The following is a 7,756-nucleotide window of genomic DNA, read 5'->3' as shown; positions in this document are numbered from 1 at the left end:
TCTCTCTCTCTCTCTCTCTCTCTCTCCCATCCCCTAATCTCACTCTCTTTGCCACCCTTACTCTCTCTCACACTCTCACACTCTCTCCCATCCCCTACTTTCTCTCTTACACACACTCCCATCCCCCCTTTCTCTCCCTCTCCCACTCCCTCTACCATTGCCTCCTCTCTGTCTCTCCCATCCCCTACTCTTTCTATTTCTCTCTCCCCTCTCTCATTCCCTACTCTCTCTCTTTCACACACACCCATCTCCCCTCTCTCCTCTCCCATCCTCTACTTTGTCTCTCACTCTCTCTCCCTCTCCCACTGGCTACTCTCTCTCTCTCTCTCTCACACACACACACACACACTCTCTCTCTCAGTCTCACTCTCTCCTTCTCTCTCTGCTACCCCCTACTCTCTCTCACATTTTCACACTCTCTCCTATCCCCTACTCTCTCTCACTCTCTCTCTCTCTCACACACACACACACATTTCCATCCCCCCTCTCTCTCCCTCTCCCATCACCTACTCTATCTTCCATCTCCTACTCTCTCTCGAGCTACTCTGTCTTCCCCCTCTCCCATTCCCTACTCTCTCTCTCTCTCTCTCTCTCTCTCTCTCTTTCACACACATGCACTCCCATCCTCCTCTCTCTCGCTCTTCCTCTCCCACTCTGTCTCCCACCGCCTACTCTCTCTCTCCCCCATCCCCTACTCTCAATCTCTCTCTCCCAACCTGTACTCTCTCTCACACTTCCTCTCTCTCCCATCCCCTACTTTCAATCTCTCTCCCCCATCTCGTACTCTCTCTTTGCCACCCCTACTCTCTCTCACACTTCCTCTCTCTCGCATCTTGTACTCTCTTTGCCACCCCTACTCTTTCTCACTTCCTCTCTCCCATCCTGTACTCTCCCCCCTCTCCCATCCCCTACTTTCTCTTTCACACACACACACACACACACACACACATAGCCATTTCCTTGCCCCCCCGCAACCCCACCTCCCACCTAGCTCTCTCTTGCTCTTGGGTTGCAATTTAGGTCTCAATAGTGCATGCACACTATAGCACGCACACGCTATTGAGAAATTAAATGCTTCTAATAGCGTGTGCGCACTATAGGGTGCACGCGCTATTGAAAGTTTTGTATTAAAACCAAGCCTTTTGTCTTGGAGATCCAACCCAAAGGTTTGGAGTTTATAAACAGGTCTGAGACATGTTTTCCAGCAAACATACCAAAAATGATTATTTTTCTTGTGTGCTCCCCTTCAAGATTCCTCGTGGTTGGGTATCGATAAGATCAGGTTACATAGCATTATAGGTCTTTGTGTTAACTATCTAACCATATAATTTATTTTCAATTTGAACTATTTCAAGCCTTTTATCTATAATTTCTTTTGAATGTATGTTCATTTTTTGTCAAAAATCACCATGTACTAATTGGGCTATAGATTTTAGCTTGTTTATCGAATTTTGCAACAACTAATTTTTTAGAAACAAGACTCCGTTCTACACACTTTAAAAAAAAAAGTTTTGATTTTAGATTAGTTTTCAATTATTTCTAAGGGGAGCACATAGATATTTCATGTTTTTGGGATGTGTCTTGTTAAAAAATTTATTTTTTTAAAAAAAATACTCATTATAAAATTACCCAAAAAATCTAGGATAAACTATATAGTGTTTAGTAACTTTTGACCAGAGCGATTAAAGAATTTTAAAAAAAAAGTTAAAATTTTAGAGGGGCCACACTTTGTACTGTGTTATATTTTTTTGGAATAAATAGTACCACTTTTTGTGGCTCCTTTTTTTGAGGACCTAAAACTAAACCATTTTGAAAAAAAATTAGTAGTTTAAAAATTAGATTCAAAGAACTACGACTTTTGTTTTTGTCATATTTTAAAATTTTGAGCGTAACTATCTTTAGATTATTGTTGAAGTTCAAAATTTGCATATTTCAAGAAAAAAGTGTCCGCTTATACCCCCTTTTGGCACCACAACTTGGTGCACTTACCCCCAATATGATTAAACAAGCTATTGAGTGTAATCCATCATATATGCCATTAATTGACCAGTTAATGATATGAGATAAGAATGATGTGATTAATAAACCAATGCAAGTACATAAGTAATAATTTTTTATATGATTGCAACCTGTTTGTGTCAACAATAATTTCTAAGAGGTTCTATAGATCTATCTTTTCTATACATGTGTAAGTTTATAGAAAAGATAGATCTATAACTCTATGTGTGAGTACTCTCACACACATTTCTATGCTTACATGTTGCAGAGATCACGGCAAAAGATATCTCTATCTAGATGTTCGAAGTTGACATTTCTATATAGATTATATCAATTTTAAATATGAATGTGATACGTTATAAAACACGGCCACTTAGTTGTAGATGAGATTGAAGGTGAAGGAGATGAAGAGACATTTAGCCTTTCAGCATTCAGAAAACACCCACTTTGTTCTTTCCTATTATGAAAGAAAACGCACAAGGCAGCAGCTCATATTCCTTATAGAACACATTCTTGTTTTGTACACTCCCATACATGGCTATATAAACATATGTATGAGTTAAAACAAGGCACAAATCACCATTTTTTATTGCACTGACTATCTCCATTATCATGGCTAATGCAGATATGGGTTCGGGTGGTGTGCAAACAAAGAAGAGAAGTTTCAAGAAGTTCACATTGAGAGGGCATGATTTGGAAGCTCTGTTGGACATGCCTCCAACTTATCTTGTGAATGTGTTGGGTGCCCGTGCAAGAAGAAGTCTTCGTCGTGGAATGGGAAGGAAGGCCATTTCTCTCATCAAGAAGTTGAGGAGAGCAAAGCGAAGTGCTCCTGCGGGAGAGATGCCATTGCCTGTTAAAACCCACTTGAAAAAGATGATTATTCTGCCTGAAATGGTTGGGAGCATTGTGGAAGTTTATAATGGTAAGACATTCAAACAGGTTGAAATAAAGGCTGAGACGATTGGTCATTATCTGGCTGAGTTTTCTGTTACGTACAAGCCTGTCAAACATGGAAGGCCTGGAATTGGTGCCACCCATTCATCCAGGTTTATTCCTCTCAAATGACTTATATGTGTTTTAGTAGGGTTTGGCTTTGCATTTTCTTATGTTGGTTTGTGAGAAGTATATGTTATTCGGCTGGTATGTGCTGTTTTTTAGAGTATTTTTCTTCTCCTTTGGAGTATGTTTTATGCTTGCATAGTAAACAGGTTGTGAGCTGTTTGACTTACTGGCTTATTTCACTGTGCAATAGTTTGTGATTGTTTTATATTTGAATGAAAAGAGATAATTTTGGAGAAATTATTAAGAGACGTGTGGTATAAGAGAGGAGATATTTGTGTTAATATTTGATAATTAAATTTATTATCTCTCTCCCATCCCCCTATCTCTCTCCCTCTCCCTCTCCCACTCCCTCTCCTACTACCTACTATCTCTCTCTCAAGTTCTCTCTCTCCCTCTCTACTCTCTCTCTCTCTCCCATCCCTTACTCTCACTCTCTCTCTCCCATCCCCTACTCTCTCTCACACTCTCCCATCCCCTAATCTCACTCTCTCTCTCTCCCATCTCATATGAGCTCTCTCTGCCACCACATACTCTCTCTCACACTCTAACACTCTCTCCCATCCCCTACTCTGTCTCTCTTATACACATTCCCATTCCCCCCCTCTCTCTCCCTCTCCCACTCCCTCTCCCACAGCCTACTCTCAAGCTCTCCCCTCTCACATCCCCTACTCTCTCTCTCTCTCTCTCTCTCTCTTTCATAGACACACACACTCCCACCCCCCCTCTCTCTCTCCTCTCCCATCCCCTACTCTCTAGATTTGTCACACACACTCCCATCCCCCCCTCTCTCCCTCCCCCACTCCCTCTTGCACCGCCTACTATCTCTCTCTCTCTCTCTCTCAAGTACTCTCTCCCCCTCTCTGTTTTCTCTCTCCCATCCCCTACTCTCACTCTCTCTTCCATCCCCTACTCTCTCTCACACTCTCTCCCGTCCCCTTCTCTCTCTCTCTCTCTCTCGCACCTCCATCCCGTACGAGCTCTCTCTGCCACCCCCTACTCTCTCTCAAACTCTCACACTCTCTCCCATCCCCTACTTTATCTCTCTTATACACATTCCCATTCTCCCTCTCTCTCTCTCTCTCTCTCGCACTCCCTCATCCACTGCCTACTCTCTCCCATCCCCTACTCTATCTCTCTTACACACTTCCATTCCCCCTCTCTCTCCATGCCACTCCACTTCCCACTGCCTACTATCTCTCTCTCTCTCTCACACTCACACACTCTCTCCCTCTCTCTCCCATCCCTTACTCTCACTCTCTCTTTGCCACCCTTACTCTCTCTCACACTCTCACACTCTCTCCCATCCCTTACTTTCTCTCTTACACACATTCCCATCCCCCCCTCTCTCTCCCTCTCCCACTCCCTCTGCTATTGCCTACTCTCTTTCTCTCCCATCCCCTACTCTCTCTATTTATCTCTCCCCTCTCTCATTCCCTACTCTCTCTCTTTCACACACATCCATCCCTCATCTCTCCTCTCCCATCCCCTACTTTGTCTCTCAGTCTCTCTCCCTCTTCCACTGCCTACTCTCTCTCTCTCTCTCTCTCTAACTCTCACTCTTACTCTCACACACTCTCTCAGTCTCACTCTCTCCTTCTCTCTCTGCTACCCCCTACTCTCTCACACATTTTCACACTCTCTCCTATCCCCTTCTCTCTCTCTCTCTCTCTCTCTCTCTCACACACACACACACACACACACACACACACACACACACACATTTTCATCCCCCCTCTCTCTCCCTCTCCCATCACCTACTCTATCTTCCATCTCCTACTCTCTCTTGAGCTACTCTATCTTCCCCCTCTCCCATTCCCTACTCTCTCTCTCTTTCACACACATGCACTCCCATCCTCCTCTCTCTCACTCTTCCTCTCCCACTTTGTCTCCCACTGCCTACTCTCTCTCTCCCCCATCCCCTACTCTCAATCTCTCTCTCCCAACTTGTACTCCCTCTCACACTTCCTCTCTCTCCCATCCCCTACTTTTAATCTCTCTCCCCCATCCCGTACTCTCTCTTTGCCACCCCTACTCTCTCACACTTCCTCTGTCTCGCATCTTGTACTCACTTTGCCACCCCTACTCTTTCTCACTTCCTCTCTCCCATCCTCTACTCTCCCCCCTCTCCCATCCCCTACTTTCTCTTTCACACACACACACATAGCCATTTCTTTGCCCCCTCGCCACCCCACCTCCCACCTAGCTCTTTCTTGCTCTTGGGTTGCAATTTAGGTCTCAATAGTGCATGCACACTATAGCGCGCACACACTATTGAAAATTTAAATGCTTGTAATAGTGCGTGCACGCTATTGAAAGTTTTGTATTAAAACCAAGGCTTGATTTTTCCTTGGAGATCCAACCCAAAGGTTGGAGTTTATAAACAGGTTTGAGACATATTTTTCAGCAAACATACCAAAAATGATTAATTTTTCTTGTGTGCTCCCCTTCAAGATTCTTCGTGGTTGTGTATCGATAAGATCATGTTACATAGCATTATAGGTCTTTGTGTTAGCTATCTAACCATATAATTTATTTTCAATTTGAACTATTTCAAGCCTTTCATCTATAATTTTTTTTGAATGTATGTCCATTTTTGTCAAAAACCACCATGTACTAATTGGGCTATAGATTTTAGCTCGTTCATTGAATTTTGCAACAACTTAGTTTTTAGAAACTAGACTCTGTTCTACACACTTTGGAAAAAAAAAGTTTGATTTTAGATTAGTTTTCAATTATTTCTAGGGGGAGCACATAGATATTTCATGTTTTTGGGATGTGTGTTGTTAAAAAATTCATTAAAAAAAAAAAACTCATTATAAAATTACTCAAAAGATCTAAGATAAACTACATAGTGTTTAGTAGCTTTTGACCAGAGCGATTAAAGAATTTCAAAAAAAAAGTTAAAATTTTAGAGGGGCCACACTTCGTACTGTGTTATGTTTTTTTGGAATAAAACAATACCACTTTTTGTGGCTCTCTTTTTTGAGGACCTAAAACTAACCATTTGAAAAAAAATTAGTAGTTTAGAAATTAGATTCAAAGAACTACAATTTTTATTTTTGTCATATTTTTAAATTTTGAGCGTAACTATCTTTAGATTCTTGTTGAAGTTCAAAATTTACAGATTTCAAAAAAAAAGGTGTCCACTTATACCCCCTTTTGGCACCACAACTTGGTGCACTTACCCCCAATATGATTAAACAAGCTATTGAATGTAACCCATCATATATGCCATTAATTGACCAGTTAATGATATGAGATAAGAATGATGTGATTAATAAACCAATGCAAGTACATAAGTAATAATATTTTATATGATTGCAACCTGTTTGTGTCAACAATAATTTCTAAGAGGTTCTATAGATCTATCTTTTCCATACATGTGTAAGTTTATAGAAAAGATAGATCTATAACTCTGTGTGAGTACTCTCACACACATTTCTATACTTACATGTTGCAGAGATTACGGCAAAAGATATCTCTATCTAGATGTTCGAAGTTGACATGTTCTATATAGATTATATCAATTTTAAATATGAATGTGATACGTTATAAAACACGGCCACTTAGTTGTAGATGAGATTGAAGGTGAAGGAGATGAAGAGACATTTAGCCTTTCAGCATTCAGAAAACACCCACTTTGTTCTTTCCTATTATGAAAGAAAACGCCCAAGGCAGCAGCTCATATTCCTTATAGAACAAATTCTTGTTTTGTACACTCCCATACATGGCTATATAAACATATGTATGAGTTAAAACAAGCACAAATCACCATTTTTTATTGCACTGACTATCTCCATTATCATGGCTAATGCAGATATGGGTTCGGGTGGTGTGCAAACAAAGAAGAGAAGTTTCAAGAAGTTCACATTGAGAGGGCAGATTTGGAAGCTCTGTTGGACATGCCTCCAACTTATCTTGTGAATGTGTTGGGTGCCCGTGCAAGAAGAAGTCTTCGTCGTGGAATGGGAAGGAAGGCCATTTCTCTCATCAAGAAGTTGAGGAGAGCAAAGCGAAGTGCTCCTGCGGGAGAGATGCCATTGCCTGTTAAAACCCACTTGAGAAAGATGATTATTCTGCCTGAAATGGTTGGGAGCATTGTGGAAGTTTATAATGGTAAGACATTCAAACAGGTTGAAACAAAGGCTGAGATGATTGGTCATTATCTGGCTGAGTTTTCTGTTACGTACAAGCCTGTCAAACATGGAAGGCCTGGAATTGGTGCCACCCATTCATCCAGGTTTATTCCTCTCAAATGACTTAATATGTGTTTTGGCAGGTCAACGATAATATAGAAATGTTAAGTGTGCTGTGTATTTTTTAGCCAATCAGAAATGACATTTTTAAAATATATGTATTGTTGTTTTTATATATATACTTTTTAAATGTTAAAGATTTTTTTAATGTTTTATTTTATTAAATTTCTTGATGAAAGTTATATAATTTTTTAAATCTTATATATGTATGTTAGATTATTGAAACATGAGAATAAATTCTAGTGTAGTTCTAGTTGGGCTAGCCTAGAAAAATTAAAAGAAATTAAAATACAAGGAAAGATAAAGTTTGTGACATTGATTTTTTATCGTTCTGCTAAAAATGATACAAGTAAATGAGTGATTATACCAAATAATGTGCTCCGAGTATGATCAATCAAATTTAAAATATGACATTCAAATCTTGAAAGTTGAAAATC

At 40.3% G+C, this 7,756-nt stretch overlaps 2 pseudogenes; both read left to right on the top strand.

The window, feature by feature from the left end:
* Window positions 1-1,499: 1,499 nt before the first annotated feature.
* On the top strand, window positions 1,500-3,066 carry LOC149539758 (small ribosomal subunit protein uS19 pseudogene; annotated as a pseudogene).
* Window positions 3,067-6,867: 3,801 nt separating this feature from the next.
* LOC149539757 (small ribosomal subunit protein uS19 pseudogene) lies at window positions 6,868-7,322 on the top strand (annotated as a pseudogene).
* The last annotated feature ends 434 nt before the right edge of the window (window positions 7,323-7,756 follow it).

The sequence above is a fragment of the Cupressus sempervirens genome, chromosome 9 (genome assembly GCF_028749045.1).
Source record: "Cupressus sempervirens isolate cs-2001-9-10 chromosome 9, ASM2874904v1, whole genome shotgun sequence".
Taxonomy (NCBI): domain Eukaryota; kingdom Viridiplantae; phylum Streptophyta; class Pinopsida; order Cupressales; family Cupressaceae; genus Cupressus; species Cupressus sempervirens.
This window is presented reverse-complemented; position numbering and strand designations above follow the sequence as displayed.